Genomic DNA, 20,066 nt, shown 5'->3' on the forward strand with positions numbered 1-20,066 from the left:
TCATGAAACAGCGAACCCTTCCCACCTCTCTTCACATGTAATTTTGGACCTCAGAGCAGGATCCAGCCATCATGGGAAAGGGGCAGCTGCCTCTGCTGTAGGGGACACGCTGGCTGCCATCCAGCTGCACAGGGCTGCAGTACAGACTGCACTGAAGGACAAACACATAACGAGAGGACAAGCAACGTGGGTTTCTACAAAGGCTGAAGGAAACCCACTGAGATCCATATTTCTGTTAGGTCATGAGAAGGGCCTGGCTGATGTTCTGTTTGGCTGGTAGGAGATAGCCATGGATTTGAGATCCTGGGGGAGGCAGCCAGGAGCTCCGCACTTCGGGCATCTGAAATGCCATCTACCTCCCTTGCAGCCCTGCTCTGAGCCCACAGGGCCTTTAACATTGCTTTGTGATGAATTTGAAGACTAGGGAACTAACCATATCAAAAGGTGTATGTCCTGCTCGGACTCCTACAGTTGTTCTGATAGAGAAATGCCGCTTCAAGACTGTTAGCAATAAGAAATGCTCTTCTGAGATTTATATGGTTTTACACTGGCAAAAGTGGGCTGGCTGGCAGGCGAAGGGGCTGTATGAGGATTGAGCAGGGTGGTAGGGAGGCAGGGAAGAGGATGGGGAGCTGGCTCTGAGGCAGGTATGCTTCCTCTTGCATCCCACGTTTGCAGGGAGGGAGATTGTAATGTGGAATTGTTCCACAGCAGCATAAACCAATCTAAAATGGGGCTGCCATGGGGTTTGTCCTCCTCTCCAGCCATAGCTGTACTGGCCTTGCACACCCAGGGCTGGCAGGGAGCCAGTGCAGGGAGCTGAGCTGTCTGAAAGCTAACACCATGGAGAAAAACTGATGAGTCTTCAGACAAACAGTTCCCTTACCCAGGCACTGTGTGGCTGCACTGGTGCCACTGCTGGTGCCGGGGGTGGGAGACTGGGAGGGAGGATGGCTGCAGCCCCAAATTAGGTCAAACTGAGGTCCAGTGGAGTTGTGTCCCAGCTTGAAAGGCTCCTTGAAGGACATCTGGCTCCTGGCCGACTTCTTCCTTCCTCGTCCATCCAATGTGCAGTGTGCTGCAGAAGGGGTGCTCTGCTCTCAAAGGCCACAGGTATGTTAATAAATCAAATGGCCAGGGGCTTCTTCCTTGGCCCTAAGGGCAAGTGGCACGGCTAAAATCTCATCATCCATCCTGCCTCTCGGGGAACGGTCCTTGTATTGTTCATATCTCCCAAAGTGGGCTGGACTGTAGCCTGGAGCCAAAATCAAGCCAGGTAGTGTTCTAGTAGCACTTAATGGTGTGACAGTGCTTGAACCCCTGTGCTGGCCCTGCCTAGCACAGGGGTGATGCAGATGTGATGGGCCACATACTGTAAGTATAGACACCTCCTTGCCACCAGAGTAAATATGTGTCTATAAAAATACAGTGCATTTCTTCAGTGACATTGCTGTAAGGAAATGTGGTTTTCAGTGGTGTGAAGTATTTGTGTAGCCCAGAAACCCAACAGATGCTGCACAGCCTGTTCTGTGAGGGGCTCTGGGGCGAGACCTTCAAATGTCCTGGCTGCTTTGTGCTGATATTTAAAGGTCAGCTGTATTCCGAAAAGTTACCTCATCAGGCATGGTGGAAATTTGTCTTTCTAATAAACCCACAGATTCGCCCAGCTGCCAACTGAAAATGTGCATTTCCAGACTTGGCAGTTGAGGATAAGATCAGCTGTGAAAGCCAGAGAGGCTTTTTCTGGGTCTCCCACCCTCAACAGTGAGGGCTGCTTAAGAAAGGCTTGCAAGTCTGCAAATGGGGCTGGAGTTGGAGTGGAAATGTGCTGTCTTGGGTGAGGAAGTTCTGCAGCCTTAGCAGGCACAAAATGTAGCAAACCCTTATTTTAGTGAGTGAATTCCCCAGATGTGCCTGGGAACAAGTCAATTGACTACAAAAGATCTATTTATCCACAATCACTATTTAGAGTAAAACTGCGCTTTGAGGTTTTGAAGGCACTTTCGCAATACACGGGTTTGCCCTGGTGTCCTTGGCCAAAAATAGTCACTTCTCTTATTTTTGTTCTGCTAATGTATGCCAGCTGGCTGCCACCCGCCATTCCTGACACGGCTGCATTTCAGTTCTGTTTTTTATGTAAAGTTTGTGCAATGTGATTTAGGGTCCTTTGGGATGAAATGTACTATGTAAATATAAACTTTTATTTCCAAAACCTTTCTGTAGCCATTAAGAGCCTAATTCATCCCACCCCACCCAGGGGTTCACACCAAGAGTTGGGCAAACAGATATGGCTCCTAGCATCTTCTAGCACCTAATGGGTTCACTCTCTGGAGGAAGCTTCCTTGAGCAACTTCTGGAAATACCGCAGTGCTGCTCAGGGCCCCAGCACTCGGCTTCAGTTTGGACCAGGATTTTGAACGTCCAAGTGGAAGGGTTGTTTGCATACAAGGGGTTAGTTTGGCATTTTACTACATAAACTTGTCGTTTGCAAACGGATTGGAATCTGGATTTGGAGTTTTGTTCCTTCACACTAGGCTGTAGGATAGTTTGGATCCAGCTGGTTAATTTACCAATACAGCCAAGCAGGTGATGGGGAATAGGGTGGGCTACAGCCAGTGTTTATCTTTCAACCTCATTATCAATAAAGACTGAGACTGAAATTTTAGCAATCATCATGAAAACTCCGTCTTTTCTGGCTCTAGGTCAGATATCCCTGTAATAGTGAATAATGTGCAAATTTACTGCTTTCATAAACAAATCCAGCCCTGCTGAGGACTTGGGAGAAGTAAATCTGGTCCAGTGCAATTATATCTTGCCATCTACGGCAAGTAGGGGCCTATCCCAAACTCTGTGCAACACATACATACCCACAACACACACTACACAATACAATGTGCAACATTTGCAACACAGCAAAGCAAATGATCTACAAGATATAGTTGCCTATTTAAATTAGTGTCCTGAATATTTATCCCTAGGAATTCCTGTGTCCCTTCAGCTGTAGAGGGAGCGGGAAAATGGGGGTTTGCTAATATGGCTGAAAAGGTAAAGATAAAAAAAGAAAAAAGGTAAAGGTGAAGGTGAAGGTAAAGGTAAAGGTAAAGTTTGCAGATTCAGGGGGGTAAAGTCAAGGGTCCAGTATCACACACCTACAATACCCTTCCACCGATTTTTAATCAGGGGTCTTCAACCTCCCCTGACTGCATCAGGAAGGACGTTGAAAAACAAGATACTTCCCTTTGTTTTTAGAAGCCACAGAACATAAAGGAGAGCTCATGTGCCTTAACAGCAGGTGAAGCTGAAATTTCACCTGTGCCCAGCCAGCACTGGCTTCTGCCAGCCCAGGCAGAGCCTGTGACACGAAAGCCCATGCCCATGTTTGTGAGCTGGTGAGCAGGAAAGTCTGCCGTCTTCCAGCTATGCCTCCTGCAGCTCATTCAACTCTCATGAATGTCTCTGCCTCCACGAGCAGCAGCAGGGGGCAAAAATGAAAGTGGGTATCTTTCTCCATGAGCCTCTGAGCTTTGCAACGAATTTGGTTTCCAAACCTGCAATAGCAGCAGCACATACACTCAGGCTGGGCCTTTCATGTGCACTTTGTATCAGCACCGCGACTGCCAGAGCAGCAGGAAAGGGGATCTGCCTCAGAGAGATGCTGCTGAGGAGGCCCGCGTCAAAATTCAGACGTGAAAGGACACTTGCGGGCATTTGTCCCCAGGCAAGAAAAATGAAGACTAGAAGGAACGGACTGACATCCACACTATGCCTGGTGTAAAATGCTGGGGGTTGCTAATTAGAGGAGAGAGGTCTGCTCTGGCAGTCCTTGCTTCTGAGAGCAAGTGCTGCTGAAAAAATACCTCAGTCACCAGCAAAGCTCCTTGTAAGCACCCGGATGCCATTTTGGAGATCACCAGATACATTTCTCAGACAGGCTACTGGGACTTCACGAAGCAGGTGGGAGCACTGCACTGAGAATTAAAACCTGGAGCTGCTGAATTTACAAGCAGCAAGACTAACCTGGACATTGAACAGGCAGAGTAGATATAGTCCACATCTCCAGGCCAGAACTGTAATCCCCCTTCGTTTATAGGATGATGCACCTCTGCAACCCACTCTAGCAGAGCCTGTCACCCTCCTGGAGAAGAGACTCACCCCTCACACCTGTTTGAAGGCAGAAGAGACCATCAGACCGAAGAAGTCTTGGTGGTTGTGCCTTATGCGACCCCAAGTGAGGGCTGGAGGCAGCACAAGGCTGAGATACTGGATTTACTTTAGAAAGTAGAGACTGCAGGGCATTATTTGGGATTAGGATTATTTGGGATTAGGCATTATTAGCAGTAGGCATTTTGCTGATGGTGTGTGTGTGACACCAGCAGGTGAGCGTGGGGCAGGGCCAGTGACCATGGGGCAGGTCCCACCTGGCACCCCACAGCCTGCGAATGGCCTGACTCTTCCCTACCAAGGCAAGGTCCTGGAGCACAGCAGTTCTCTTCTGGCTTCATTAGAGCTAGGTCACCACAGTATAGACACTGTTTCCAGGAGAGCTAATGGGTCCATGAGAGGTGCCACTGCACCAGGAGTCCTTAGGCCAACGTGGGAAGGAAAGCTCAGGGTTCCTTGGAGCAAAAGCAGGGGTTCCAGCTATCTCTTTGCAAGCCAATGTGTGTGTGGATAGGAGGGGGTACACCCATGCTGTCCACCTCACCCTCCTTTACTATGTCTTCGCCTTCCAACCCCTCACTGATATCTCAGTCCCCTACCCCCAACTTTTCACTGCATCCTGATTCCCAGTGCAAGATCCCAGCTCCACAATTCCTGTTCTCCTACTACTCATCTGCCCTAGGACATTTCTGTCCCAGGTCCAGCTCCCTCATGCCCATCAAACGTGGACCAACCCCATACCCACCTCCATCTGCTGTCAAGTCCCACCCAAGCCCATGCCATCTCCTTTTGTCACCTCTCTGGGTCTGATCAGGTTCCCACTGGGCTCCTGCAGCATGTGCTGGGAGGTGAGATCTGCGCCCCATGAGAGTGTAAATTAATCTCAATGAGCAGCACACAGTGCCTTTCTTGTTTTCCCCTTGCAAATTCAAGGAAAGAGGGAAATATTATTTGATTTTCTAAAGGTACCCATGACTGTTAGAGGCTACGTGATCCCAGGGAAGAAGATGGAAGTGTTCTGCACCTTTCCCCGAGTTCCTCTTTATCTCTGTGTCCACTACAGCTGCACCAACCTCACAGCACATTAGTTAAAAATGTTAGTTACAAGTGTTGCAGAGGAGCTTAGGAGTCTGCTTTGGGTGCAAATGGCTGAGCTCAGAACCAGCGAGGCACAGGAACTGGCTGCAATGGCGATGCTCATGTACCTCCAGGACTGGGGTGCCCATGGGCACCATGCTGGTCCTTTTGCTCTAATCAGGCACTATGAAATGTCAACCTGGCATTAAAAAAAACCCAAGCATTGACGGAACCCTGTCATATCCAGAAAGAGAGTTGAAAGACTGTACCACATATTATGCCCGTGTTGCTAGAGAGGTTGGTGCTTCACTCATGGTGAGCACATCACCTTCACTGACACATGGGACTGGTGCCAATGTGACACATTTTTAGCAGAAGTGCAAGAAAAAGAAACCTCTTTTTTAAAAAGCTCTTCCTCTCCCAGGAGCTCTCATAACTCACTTTTCCTTTCCAGGATCCCCTCTCCTCATTATACTTCCAGTATTTCCAGCTCTTTTTTCTTCTAATTTAGCAAAGAAAAGTTCATTGCCGTGTTGTTGTCCCTGATGTGAGACATGGCAACAGAAGGTGCACCACAGGCTAGCAAAGGGACCGTGGTGTGTAGTTTGCCTATCTGTCTCTGGTGTCAGCTGGATTTGGGATGAGTCAAGGAGATAAGTTAAGAGCAAACAAGTGGGAGAGAGAATAGCCGCTTGGCGGCGTGACGAGGGTGCGTCTGCCGCTAACTCAGAGACCTAATCGATGTCTTATCATTTCTCGTGTCTTCCAGCTCCCGCATAAAACCTCCAAATGTTCTCATTGAGGGATGAATTCCTCCTCCTCAGGAGCATGCGCTTGAGCCCTCCGCATGGGAAACACCCATGTCTTCTCCATATGGCAAAAATGCTGAGCCAATGATTACACACACGAGCTAATGGGTGGACACGTCTATCCCAGCCGGTTGTACCAAAATACATAAAGCAGATACATTATCCCTAGTTGCAAGCGGTATCAGCAGCCTAAGGAATAATTAGATGTATTTTATACTGAAATTAGGAGATTGTAAGGGAAATGGAGCCTCAAAGGAAGAAGTTCAGACATCCTGAAGAAAAAAAGCAGAGGTACTTAGGAGGACAATATTATCCTAAAATACGGGTACATAGAGGCAGCTCTGTCACAAAATGAAACAATCTCTTGGTGTCATTCTGCTAGAGCTGTGAAGCTCTGTCTGAAGATCCACTGTGAAGGCTGGAAGTTGGGTTGTCAAAGGAGTCCTCTTGTCCTGAGAAGAAAGAAACAGGATGAGTGCTACCCAGTGCCTTGCATGTGAACCTTGTTGTCTAGAAAGGAGCCATACTGCAAGACACCCTAGTACCAAGCTCAATTGGGACTCTCTTTGGCTCCTTGGTGAAGCACATGGGCATCTCCTAAGGCTCTTTGCCTTGTCCTCCTCTTTTTCTTCACCTGTCCTTTATGGCCCTTTACTCTGGACAGTGTTATGGTGGTTGTTAGTGGTTGCTGATCATTTCAGACAGACTTTTTTCCTCCTTTGGGGCTCATGACCCCTCCCCATCCTGGACCTGGCTATAAATAATGTTCCTTCTTCCTGCCTTGCCCCAGCATTTGTTCTCTGTTCTCTCTCCCTTATTCTCTGAAGGTCTTGGCATGTGTCTTTCATCTGCCTATAGTGGGTTCCATGGGTATGCAATGAGCACAGAAGCTAATTAGTGACTGATGCCTCAGGGTTTTAATTTGAACCTCATGGTGCAGCCGTACGTTGATTGCAAATAAGGCACATGCTGGATGACCATGTGGGGTCCTTTGAGAGCTCTTCAGTGGAGACCAACCTGCTGCTCAAGCCCAGTTGTGACCTCTCCAAACAACCTCTGAAATACTCAGAAGACTTAGGCACTACTCGCAAACTGTTTTGAAAATTTCCCTCAGTGTTCAAAGTTGAAACAAATTCCATTTGGAACATCAGTGAGCTACTTGCAACTGTTCACGTGTGTGAAAATTGTGGAATTCACTATGAATCTTTAGAGAGGGAACTGTGGGCAAATTTGGAGGAGGTGGTCAAGCTCTCAGATGGCCAACTGGCAGGCCCCCCCCTCTGGACCCTATTTACTGAAAGAAACTCAGTTTAAACAAAGTAAGTAAAATCAAGGAAAAGATACTCCTCAGGCTAAGTCATTAATATTACAAAGAAAACGAGACAACAAATCAAAATCAAATAAATGCATCAAGATGCTATCGATAATCTCAACACAAAACCAGTTGATCCTTATAATCGTTAAGAAAGGCTCTTCGGGAAGCAGCTGTCCCTTTGGTTACAAACATGCTAGAGTGAATTTAACACAGAAACTGGAGCTGCTTAAATAGTTTAGTTTTGAGACATTACTATCTAATGTTCACATCACAGAGCCAGTTATAAAGCCCCTGTCTTAGATTTACATTCTCACAGAGTAAGTAACCCTTTCCTCCCCTCTGCAGGCAGACTGAATCACAGATTTCAACAGAACAACTTGAATAAACAGAATTTTGACATGTCTTATTAACCAGAGGGGTTAGACATGTCTTATTAATCTGGGGCAGCGTCAAGGGCTCTAGATTTTTTTAGCATAAAATACTTTTTGTTTATGAGCCAGCATTTAATCCTAAAAGGTTTTCTTCATAGTGCAGATTTTAGGGACGGACACATGCATGCACGCACACAGCAACATTTTCATGACGTAGCACAAAGTCTAAGAAAGTCCAGACATTTCCTAGATATTAAACACAAGCAGCAAACATTGATAAAGAAGTCACTTCCTAAAGGACTGGGCCTGGAGCTGCAGTCACAGAGGAGCGGATGTCCCCTTGGCTCAGTGCTTCTGGTGAACAGACCTTGTTTGGGTGCTGGCAGGGAGGCAGGAGACAGTGACAACATGACTGGCAAGAGTTTTGACTTCTTCTCTTTAAAATGACTGTGCTTGGAGACTGGAGAGCCAGTCTCCGCTTAACAGGCTCATTGACCTTAAAGGTGAGATACCCCAGACTGGCCCTTAAGGTTCGTGAACTTTGCTTACCCTGACTGGTGACATCTCCTCCCCAGCCTGCAAGAAAATCCAGTGCAAGGCTTGACTTGGAGCTACCCCAGATTTGAACTTAGCAAGTGGCAGGTTTGGAAGAAGTCCCGTTTACATACACAGAATAAAAAGTATTTGGTGCCTTACAGAGCAGACACTCTACGTCTGCAAACATTCCCCTGAGCCTTCATTCCCCTCCTTCCCTCTGTTTTTGTAAATAAAAAATTAAATGCACAAGATGTTTCCTGAAGATTTTGGCATGGTCTTATCTGGATGAACGGTCTCATGATGACTCTGTTGCCAACTTACAGAAATTTCAACACAAAACTATCCTATAAAAATAGCTGCTTGCCAGGGTTTGTTTGTTTTCTTCCCAACCATCACTCGACATTCATGTAACTGCAAACTCAAAAATAAATGTGTACAATTTATTACTACTGTCATCATTCTTCTCCTAAACAAGGCAACTTATAGTCAGTGTTCTATTTTGGAAATAAGCTAGAAGTCAAGCAGTTTGTGTCTCTTGCACTCCTTTAGAGCAGCAAAACCTGCCAGTTATTTCTTTGCTGACTTGGGGTCAGCAAAAGCAGCAAAAGCAGTGTTTGGCAATGCTGCCTGACACTTCCACAGCTGATATCAAAACCCTCGTACCTCCCCAAGAACAGCATTTGCAGTATCCCTTTGGAGAAGTGGCCATGGGTATCCCTTGCAGTATCCCTTTGGAGGAGGGGTCAGGGTCCTACTATCACTCCCCAAGGAGACTGGTCTGGCTGAGGGGCAAGGGGATGGGGAGCAGGGGCTGAACCCTGAGAGCCTTGCCCCAGGGCGATGCTGTCCCAGGCAGGGTGGCAGAGCCATCGTCTCCTCTCCCTGTGCACAACTCTGCTGATGGGCACCAAGCAGCAGTGCCACCTGGCTCCCTGGAAAAGTGTTGTGGCAGGGGAGAGAGAGCAAGACGCCATCATGTTCTTCTCTCTCCAGCTGCCTTCCCTTCCCACTTTTTGGAGGAGCAGTGATGATAGCACTGCTCCGATGCCATCACTAGTTTCTAGTAAATAGCAGAAAAAAATGTGTATTCTGTGTTCTGGACTTCTGTGCCCTTGGCCTTGCCCTGCAGGGAGAAAGCCTCATCCCTCATCCAGAGTTTGCAACCTGAGGGTGAACAACTTGGTGGGACTGGGAAAACCTACTTTTCTCTCCTCCATTGCAGACTCACTTTGTGACAAGGACAAGATGTCCAGAGCTACAGAGAAGCACCCAGTTGGCTCATCCTTTGAAAACCTGACCCTAAACCTTCTGTGCCCGAGTCCTCTGTCTCTGGTTGGTGATCAAAGCACTTCCCTACACCACAAGGGTCCTGTCGAGAGATGTATTCAAAACAGAGAAGCACTCAGTAATGGGACAACCAAGTCCTCGTGATAATAACAGGGAGCCAGATGCTGTGGGGGCAGCTGTCCTAGTATGTCCGATTGCTTTGCTGGGTCTTGGTGGGGTGGGACCACCACATCGATGGAAACTGAGACCTTGCTGCTGCATTGGCTTTGCAGGGGCACAAGGAGCTGAGGGCTTTGGCCAGGCGAAGCGAGTGGTGGGAGGTGAGCATCACCCAGGGTTCACGGTACCGGCAGCCCCAGCGAAAAGGAGGCAGGCCCATTGCTTCCTTGCTCCAAAGAGCAGGGAAAAGAGAAGATTTGGACCCAGGCGCCTGGTATAACCTTTAAAGGGATTTTGCATGCTTGTATTTTTTTCCTCGGAGACAAATTATGCTGCTTTGTGTTGCCATGGTTTCCAGTTTCCCTGGTTACCCCTCGGTATGGGGTGGGGGACATGGGAAGATGAGGGGAGGGAAGGAGAAGCCCCAAAAAGACAGGAGCCAGTTGCAAAGATCCTGATCAACGCAGATGATGTCGGCAGGCTTTTTTCCCCCAAAGGACAAAAAGGCACAAAGGATGTCTCTTGGCTAAGATGGTGGCTGTGTTTTGCACCCTTTGATGTTTTATAATTCTAAAGGGGGAAAAGACTGTGCAACAAAATTAATCATCAGTGAAAACCTACAGCCCAGCACTTTATGATTCCTTAGACTTCTAAGAGGATCAGTGGGAAGAAAACCATAATGCCGAAGAAGAAATCACAGCGATGGGAGCACCTGGGGCCACGTGCGGGCTGGCAGGCGAGGCCAGGCTGCTTGTACTGGCTCCTACAACAGGCCAGCATGGCCAGGCAGTAGAAGAGCATTGATGCAACTCCAGCTCCAGAGAGAGTAGGTCGGCGCAGCTCTCCTTGCCAGCCCCATCCCGCAGAGCCTCGCGCAGACCATCCCCTTCCAAAAATCAGCAAGACAATGGATGCAACAAGGGCTTCCTTATGCAGCCAAGCCCCGAGTCCTTGGTGAAACCCCTACGTTGTTTTCAAGCAGTCAAGCTTTGAGTAAGGACTGAACCAAGCCTGCGTGAGCCCTCTTTATACAACCGCATGTTTCAGTGGTTGGAGAAGAAATCCAATCTGATCCCACTGGCAGCGCGCCAATAATCCTCTCACCTTTCTCTTAATATCCTGTGACTCAGTGATATATGTCAGGCCATTTAAAACCCGGCAGTGGAGTTCAGGTGCTGTACCAATTATATTGAGTGGATGGGGAGACATGCTAGTTGAACGAGAAATAGGTCAGAGGAATGATTTAACTAATAAATTATATTAATGAAAAGTTCTTTAGGGAGCTCTTGGGTTTATAGTTCTGCAGAGGAGAAGAGGGTCAGCAGGAGCCAGGAGAAAATTGAGAGAGTAGGTAGTGAGGGGACCTGGCAATAGACTTGGGTACAGCAGTGAATGGGTGGCCGAGAAGATGGGAAACAAGATGAGTTGAGCACATCTGCTCTCTCGGGCACAGACCTGGCTGCACCAGCACTGAAATTGTCTTCACATGGCACAAAGATGCTTGGGCTAGCTCACGTCAGGAGGAAAACCATGCCTTATCTGAGCTCTCTGCCCCAGTCAAAACAGGCATTTTCTCAGCAAGGCTCATGAGCTGGGATGCAGCGTCTCACCAGCACAGCAATACTGACCTCCAGCCCTGGCTATAGCTCACTTAGACCTAGCCTGGGCGTCTTTACATGGCGTTGCATTCCCCGCACAGAAATATCTACGGGCCTGTCCAAAATCCGCTGACGTCAAGTCTTCCCAGCGCTGGGCTTTGAATCAAGCCCAAGTCTGGCGTCTAGAAATAGAGTTAGCAAAACTGAAACTGTTGCCAGGAACACATAGTATCCTTGGGTTGCCTTCATTAACAGTTCAGTTTGAAATGACTCCTAAGGACTAATCTGCTCTGCTCTGATTGCTGGGGTTTGGAAGTGCAGGGGAGGGTTTCAGCAAGGGGGGAGCAGAGATCCTGCTCCTTTCTGCAGGCTCCTGTGGCTGCATGTGTTGTACCTGCAGATAAATCAAGCCAAGGCACACTTTCAAATCGTACTAATGGTGATTCATTAAATGTCCTACAGGGAGTGCAGGGCATTACTGGGTGTTGGGCAAAAACTACAAGGATGAGGAAACAAGGTACTTTTGGGGTCTGGTCCCTGACACTGATAACAGAGAGATAACTTCAAAGTTATGATGTCATCACTGCAAACTAAGACCTAGACGTTTGTGGCATCTAATTTTAGCTGGTTTGAAGTTAGATGATGGTTGTCAGCCAGGAGCGCAGCTCCACCTGTGTCAAAGGGAGAAGAGCAGCTGGGACCATGTGCCTTAGAGGTGTCCCTCTTGGGCACCTTGCATAGGATGGCATGAAGTCTCTCCTGGTGGTGCCTGTTTCTCTCCACCCTTTTCAGACAAACCCCAGCCAACTGATCGCAGTGACTTCTGAGTGGACTGTGTCAGGTGTACAAGCCTCACCTGTACTGTCTATGATGGCTGTGAAATGGCATTGTAGCAATGATGGCAATGAAAGCTGTGTCCCCTGTCCCCAGAGCTCCTGCTGAATGTGCCCGGGACTGAAACTCCTCCTGGCAGCTAAGGACAAAACCACTTCTGGCTGGAGGCAGGAGGTGGGAGCTGGATGGGACACCTCCTGACAGGGAAGGCATTTTGGCCTTCTGGTTTCTCTCTGCCATACAGCATCCAGTCCACACAGCTTATTGCAGGTTGTGGCTGAATTTCATTTAGAGATGATGCCAAGCAAACCACAGAAACAAGGTCTTTATCAGAGCATTTATTTTTGAAGTGAGATTTGAAGAGGCTTTACAGTACTAGCAGTCTGAAAAATCATCTTCAGCATTCATGAGATGTTATAAATTGGGGCTTTTATGTATTAGAGGCAGGGCAATAAATGCCAAAGGGGATTTATCGGTTGTTGCTGCTCTGATAAAAGGGTCATTAAGAGTTGTAAAAGTCTAAACGATAATGGGGAGATGTTGTAAATGCTGCAAGTGAATAGAATGAAAGAACATGATATTATAGTCATTAGCTGAGGTCACTTGCTAATAGTTTATAACCCTCTTCAAACCACTGAAGAGAAGCCTGTGTTTCCCAGCCAGGCAACTGAAAATGCCCATCGGTCACTCCAGTTGGGGTACTGGGTAATCCTAACCAGCACCTTACTGACTAGCGTCCTGAGAAAGCCCAAGCCTATAGAGTAAGCCTATATACTGTGTGGGGACTGGTCTCTGAAAGGGCAAGTATGGAGCACAGGTGTGCATCATACGTGGGACAGCACCAGGGGCCGTTCTGACCGAGGCACTAAAACGGTCGCATGGGAAACAGACCTATGTGTCCTGAATCTGTAGCTGTGATGAAGACAAACCCCATCCTCCTCTTAAATGCAAAGGGAGTTTATTCCAAAATACTCCTGCAGGACTGCCTATGACTTAGCAACACTATTTTCTTTATCTGCCCTGCACACAGTGTCTGACCAATGAATCCCATCAAAATTTAAACATGAAAATTATTTTAACATTAACACCATCAATGCCCACAATTTATTATAAGCAGAGCTGCTGACAGCATCTGTTGTTAAGGTCTCCAGCATGTCCCATTAGGAGCCTTGTTTTCTGTTGCTTATGATTTTGTCAAACTTGAACCAAAATTTTTCATTCCAAATCTCTGTCTCCTGTTGAATTACTGTGGAAGATTTCAGGCAGATCAGCGCAGCTGTGTCCAGCTGTGAGGCTAGAGGAAAAGACATAATTCTGCCTGTGTTAAAATAGACACTGGTGACTTTTGCTTTGAGAAAGCCTGATTTCTTTATACTCAGAAGTGTGTATGGCAGCATTATTTTTTCTCAGCTATCTGCTTTTTGCAATTTCATAGGAAAATTAGGGAAATCTGGTAAATTATGTTATCCGGAAGAAAAATAAATCAGCACGTACCCAGTCGAGTTGCTAGTGCATCGCACCTGACTTCCCAGGGTGCTCCAGCCCAGGGCTGGTCATGACTTTACCTGCAGTTACAGATGGGAAGTGCTGTCGGTCCAGTGAGGACTAGATGACAGAACTAAGGGGAAATGGTGATTTTAGGTCCTTAACATGACCTGCCGACGCAGCTGCAAAGAAGAATTCACTCGATTTCAATGCAGGAACCTGATTTATAGGATATAGGCAGAATAAATTGCAGGAAAGAGGTAGAGGGAGAGGAAGATTACACCAGGGTAAGGAATTGCAGATGGAGATGGAGTGTCCGGACAGGAGGCTTTGAATTTTGCTGGTGAGTCAGGTGGGCTCCGCTGCAATAGCGCCCAAGGGAATTGCCCTTGGTTTGCTTTCCCCACTCCCCTGCGTGGGTGAAGCCCCCACCCTCTTTCCCCTCTGCTCTGCGGCACAGCAGCGTTATTGCAGTTGCCAGGTTAAACATCTGCAGATGGGAAATGCTGGGGACTCCCTGCACATCTTCTATTTTTCTGAGCTACTCCAGAGATACGAGCATATGAAAAAACCCTGTAAGAATAAATATCTCTGTTTTCAAAGCACAGTTTGAAGAAGTACAGTGAACATGGGTTGGGCACGCTCAATGCAGAGTAAACAAACGGCTCATCTTGGGCACCGGAGGAGGGGAAGACACCAGTGGGCGGTCATGGGGCTAGAGATTGTATCATAAATCATTTGCCACTGGGAGACAAATGTCGGTTGAGTAAGCATCCTTAATTCCGGCATTTCCTAACTTTCCAGCATTTGCCTTTGCAACCTAATGAAGCTTTTGGCTTCTGTGATACATACGATATCATGGCATGCTGCGTATCAAGACACTGCAGACTCCCTCTGACCTAGTAAGAGAAGCAAGTCGGATTTATTCCCGTAACAAGACTTGAGCAGGCACACTGCAGACCTGTTCTCTGCAGCAGATGAGCTAAGGAGCTTGGCATTTCACCTGGCCTTAATTGCCCCAGTCGGCACAGACCAGTCGAGGCTCCTTGTGGAACCTGATGGAATGCAGAAGCTCTATGAGCCCACCTTGGTTAGTAACTTATTTGCTCTGGCAGGTACTGCAGCACCTTGAAATATCAATTTCACACAAGTAAACTAATCTGAAGAGGATTAAAATATTGGCTGGCATTTGGGCAAACAAGATGGATATTTTTTTTCCTAGTGGGATCTATGAGTCATCTTTTATTTGACTAGTCAGACAACTTTCAGATATTAAAATACTTCTTGAAAACAATTTTTGAAAATACTTCTTGGAAATACTTCTAAACCCTTTACTTATTTAAATCAAAAGAGCATTGTTGTTGATTATATCTGGTTTGAAAGGCTTTTCATTTTCTGGTCAGGAGCAGGTACAATGATGCATTTTACAGCTTAACTATAAAACACAAGGAATAAAGAATTTCTAAACATTACATGAAATGAGAAGTTATTCTCTGAATTATTCGGAGAACACTCACAAATAATAAGTTTATGTAGAGAAAATAGGGACCATTATGCATACTCAAAAGAGAAGTTCATCAATGAAGTAGCATGAGCAACTATAACTGTAAACAACATTTTAAAAACTAGTAACAGTATCAGAGAAGGCTTCTCAGACAAATATCTCCAAGCAACCTACCAATTATGACATTACTCAGAAAAAATCAGAGAGATCCCAGCCATGCAAAGGCCTCAGCAAATGATTGGCCTCCTCAGAGAGGATAACCTCATTTCCAGGGCACCGCTGAGAACAGACAAGTTGGTTTTGTTTTCCATTTCATTTTTGACTTCTTGTTATTGTAAATGGTATGCTGTTGTTTTGGTTTCCAGCGCTTATGGTTAAGCTACTTATAAACAGCATGACTGTACCTTCACCCATGGAAATGATGGTGGATTTATTTACAAGATATTCATTTGCACTTGTGTAAGTGAATGGAGAATTCTCCTCTGACCTGCATGTTCTTGCCTGTCATTCTTTCTGTTTGCTTGTTTTTAATTACTTCTAATACGCATACTAATGCTCTTAATAACTTTGCTCATGAAATGTACATCTGCAGTGGGCTTTTAATTTACAGCTTGAATGCTATTGTTTTTATTTTCTTCTTTCCAATAACAAAGCAGCTACTGATGCTTCAGATGTGATCAGAGGATTTAAATATCCCTTCGGTGTGCAATGGGATGCTCACTGCTTTCTTTACCAGTAGCTTTCCTGGAGTGAGCCAGGTACACACATGGGACAACCCTGTGCTTGTACTGGTCAGTACATAACCCACTGACAAGCCCTGAGCATCCTTCTCCGCAAAGCCTAGGCGGGCCCTAAGTTGAGGTTACTAACTGCTGAAGCACACCGCAAAAGGAAAAGAAGGAGCCTTGTTCCAACCCATATTCTCTTTATCAGTTCTATTTCTTGACTGCTGCATCCTTCTTTCCCTTTTCCCCAGTTAAAACAACCTCACAGCCTTCACATAAACCAACCTACTACCTCTACCCCAAATCCTGACTGTGACTGTTGTTTCTTTGCTTACTCCTGTGGCAGTATGGGCTTCATAAATTTCAGCGTAGCATGGAGCCTCCCATGCACTAAGAAACCTCACCTCAGGAGATTAACTTAGAAGTCACGAGAGTAATATCATATAATCATAGAATGGTTTGGGTTGGGAGGCACCTTTAAAGGTCATCTAGTCCAAGCCCCTGCAGTGAGCAGCGACATCTTCAACTAGATTAGGTTACTCAGAGCCCTGTCCAACCTGACCTTGAATGTGTCCAGGGATGGGGCATCTACCAACTCTCTGGGCAACCTGTGCCAGTGTTTCACCACCCTCATTGTAAAAAATGTCTTCCTTATATCTAGTCTAAATATACCCTCTTTCAGTTTAAAACCATGAGCCCTTGTCCTGTCGCTACAGGCCCTACTAAAAAGTTTGTCCCCATCTTAGGCCCCCTTCAGATACTGGACGGCTGCTATAAGGTCTCCCTGGAGCCTTCTCTTCTCCAGGCTGAACAGCCCCAACTGTCTCAGCCTGTCTTCATAGGAGAGGTGCTCCAGCCCTCTGATCAGCGGGCCCTTCTCTGGACCTGGTCCAACAGGTCCATGTCTTTCCTTTGCTGAGGACTCCAGAGCTGGATGCAGCACTGCAGGTGGGGTCTCACCAGGGCGGAGCAGAGGGGCACAATCATCCCCTTCGACCTGCTGGTCACAGGGATATATTTAGGATACATTTGCCTTCATGGTTTTGAGTCTCTCCAAGTTTCCATGTAATCATGAAAGTTGGGAATTTGCTTTTTTTAAAAAAAAAAAACCACAAAAGTAAAACAGAAAGATAACCGAGATTCTTCCCCAGGCACATGAATTCTGGAATGTGAGTTGAAAGCAAAACATAAAACAAATACAAAGCTTTAGAAGTCACAAGAAGCAGAACCACTACAAAGACTAATTTGTGGGTGGTAAATAAACTCTGAGGTCACATAGCAAATAATGATTGTGACAGGTGACCTGCACTGTGAAAAGTTCTAGGTTTGGTCCAGATTTTTAAACATAGACTAAATAATTTTCTGAGAAATTATGTTTAATATACATGTACTTTAAAAGCTCTTTAACTCTGCAGTACTCTGTGGAATAAATAACAATCAAACTCTATATTTACATGCAGCAAATGTGCACAGTGATGTGTTTGAAAAGGATGGGAATTAATAATGCATGAAGGGTGCTACAGGTGGAGGTGGAAGTATTGGCCTCTGGTCACTGAAAACTTTTGAGATGTAAAAGGAGTTATACAGATTTAACTGTTAGCTTTCCTGGAAGGTTCTTCTGGGGTTTGCTGGTAAAGTTGTGATTCACCTTATTTTTAGTTGAGAATACAGTAAAAAAGAGTTTTTCTGGAAAAAAAAATTATTTTTTATTATTGACATACTAGATGATCCACATTGTAAAATCTCCTTTTTCTCCTGTGCTCATCCTACGTATCCAACACCTTCAATCTGTGCTTCTTGCTGCTAAGCCTTTTTCTCTCTCTCTAAGCCCTGCAGTTGTGCTGCTTGGGCACACAATTCATCTCACGCACCTCCAGCTCTCAGCGTGGCTATGGCAATGGCCTGGACTCGGGAGACGGAGACGGGCACTTGCCGGCTGTGATTCCTCACGCCCCTCCTAGCCAGCTCTCTCAGGATGGGATGAGCGGCCCCCAGGAGATGCCTCTCTCTGTCCATTAGCTCAGCTGGAGCTGGGATGATGAGCTGGAGCTGCATGCTGGGCATGCAGATGGCTCAAGATAGGGGAGAGGAATCCCACCCTTTTTCCCAGTAACTCTCCTTTCCTGGTTTTCCCAGGATTACACAGCACTGAACTGGCCAGCCCAGGAGGAAAAGGAGGAGCCAGAATAATCAGAGAAGAAATCTGATTCCACTGGGAGGTGCCAATGAAAAGCATTTAATCCAAGCTCTAAAAATGGGGCGGAAATATCCGTGTCTTATTTTAAACAACCCACATTTATAAAGCAGTGTAAAAGTGAAGGGGTTCGCTGCCCTTCAGAGAGCAGAATTTCCAGGGAAAACACATTCAGTGATCACTGCCAGGTGGCATCGGATCAGATATGACAAGAGCCATTCAGTCAATAAATTGTTACGAAACTGAAGGCTGGTGCTACTGGGAATAAAACACAAGAATAGCAAAAGACTGGCTGAATTCTGCACTGATCAATTTAATACAAATTAAGTGGCAAACTGAGGGCTAATGAGGATTCAAAGAAGGTCAAAGTTCTCTCACAAAGGCTGGCATCAGATGGGGCATGGTGCTTGCTAGGTGAGAAAGGCTGCCCTGCCCTTCTCCACCCTGAACCTGTTTCTGGGTAAATACATTAATTCAACATCCCAAATGACTTCAGTATTTCAGGCTACTACCCTGACCCTCAACTCCATCTTTCTTGGACACTTGTTTATCAGTGCTAATGACCTATTTCACAGGGCAAGTCTTTATCTTGGCTGATATACTGTGTTCCCAAAGGCTGATGTAACAAGGGTCGAAAACGTCTTGTGACAAATCTCTTCCATCCTCTCTAATTCCCATGTGAAATCAACTTGCATGTATCCTAGATTATATACTGCCGAGCAAGGAGACAGCGTCTTGGTACAAGCACGTTTAAATCCCCCAAGTGCAGGGAAGGAGAAACAAAGATTCATTACAGTAATAAAGTTTCAGCCTTCTAGGGATAAGGTCAAATGAGAGCAGCGGGGCGCTGGCAAACAGAGGAGCAGCATCTTATGTACATGCGAGCTATAAATAAACCTTCTGATGGGTGTTTGTTCAGCAGGGTCCATTGAGGGAAAATACCCACCTCATCACTGAACATTTCACAGGGCAAAAAATGTTCATTGGACAATGTTGTAGAAGTAGGATTTTTTTTTTCTATCTGAATTTACTTTCTTGGCTTATTTACCTTTGAACCTGGCCAGCAAGTGATGAGTCCTGACAATTTCTGTATGTTTAATCCAATGGAAAAATGCTATGCGTTATTGGAGCACTGAACAAGTTTGTATTTACTGAGAATCCTTTCTTTGTAATGATGGAAATTCAGCGTTTAGGGCAGGAACTGATCACTGCAACCAAGTCTGTAAATGGCAAGGGTGCACACCAGAATGCTGCCCACTTCTTTTGAGTCATTGAAAACCCACATTTGTATTAATATATTACGACACATTAGTATGTTTTTGTTCCAGAGTAAAAGCTGCTGATCAAAATGACAAAGCAAACTGAAAAGTACAACTAATATCTAGTTTGCAACATGTTGCCATAACATTTCTGAGAAACAGAAGCCTCCTGGGAGCGGTGTAGGTGGCATTCACTCCCCTCGGAGCCCCAGCGCCTCTATCAAATTGCATTTCCCTGCCACTGCGCATGCCCGAGCCTGCCTTGAATTTAGACTCTGCTCTCATGAGACCCTGAACTCCCTTCACTGCTCCCTATTGCGGGCACAAATGGCAGCCAGGATCTCCCAGGACTGGTCCCATCAGCCTCTTGCCCCTCCATTCAGTTCCGTGGAATTACATGACATACATATGCATTAGCTTGGATTTAGTTCGGTATTTCTCCAAATGCCAACTGCAAAAAAAAAGGGGTGAGGAGGAGAAGGGAAGAAAACTCCACAAGCAAACATAGTACCTGCAGGCTGATGCTTCCATTAACCTTTCTAAGGAAAGGCAGGAACACTTATTTTCTAGCAGTCTATCCGTTTTCTCTCCATTTACATACGTTCTCTTTACCCTGGCCATAAAGTGTCTGAAACAAAAATTTATTGCAGGACACTGGCTATTGATTTGCAACCCTGCATATCTGGAAGACATGAACCAAAAAACATGTTGATTCTTTGAACTAATGAAAATTTAAACTCTAGCCTAAGAA

The 20,066-nt window shown here is 46.1% G+C and overlaps 1 long non-coding RNA gene across 1 annotated transcript; it reads left to right on the forward strand.

Annotated features, from left to right (window-relative positions):
• The first annotated feature begins 875 nt into the window (after positions 1 to 875).
• Positions 876 to 8,713, forward strand: LOC137660773 (uncharacterized). The gene is made up of 2 exons (XR_011047775.1): positions 876 to 1,113; positions 6,008 to 8,713. It is a non-coding gene; the product is annotated as an uncharacterized lncRNA (long non-coding RNA).
• The last annotated feature ends 11,353 nt before the right edge of the window (positions 8,714 to 20,066 follow it).

Source organism: Nyctibius grandis, chromosome 3 (assembly GCF_013368605.1).
Source record: "Nyctibius grandis isolate bNycGra1 chromosome 3, bNycGra1.pri, whole genome shotgun sequence".
Lineage (NCBI taxonomy): Eukaryota > Metazoa > Chordata > Aves > Nyctibiiformes > Nyctibiidae > Nyctibius > Nyctibius grandis.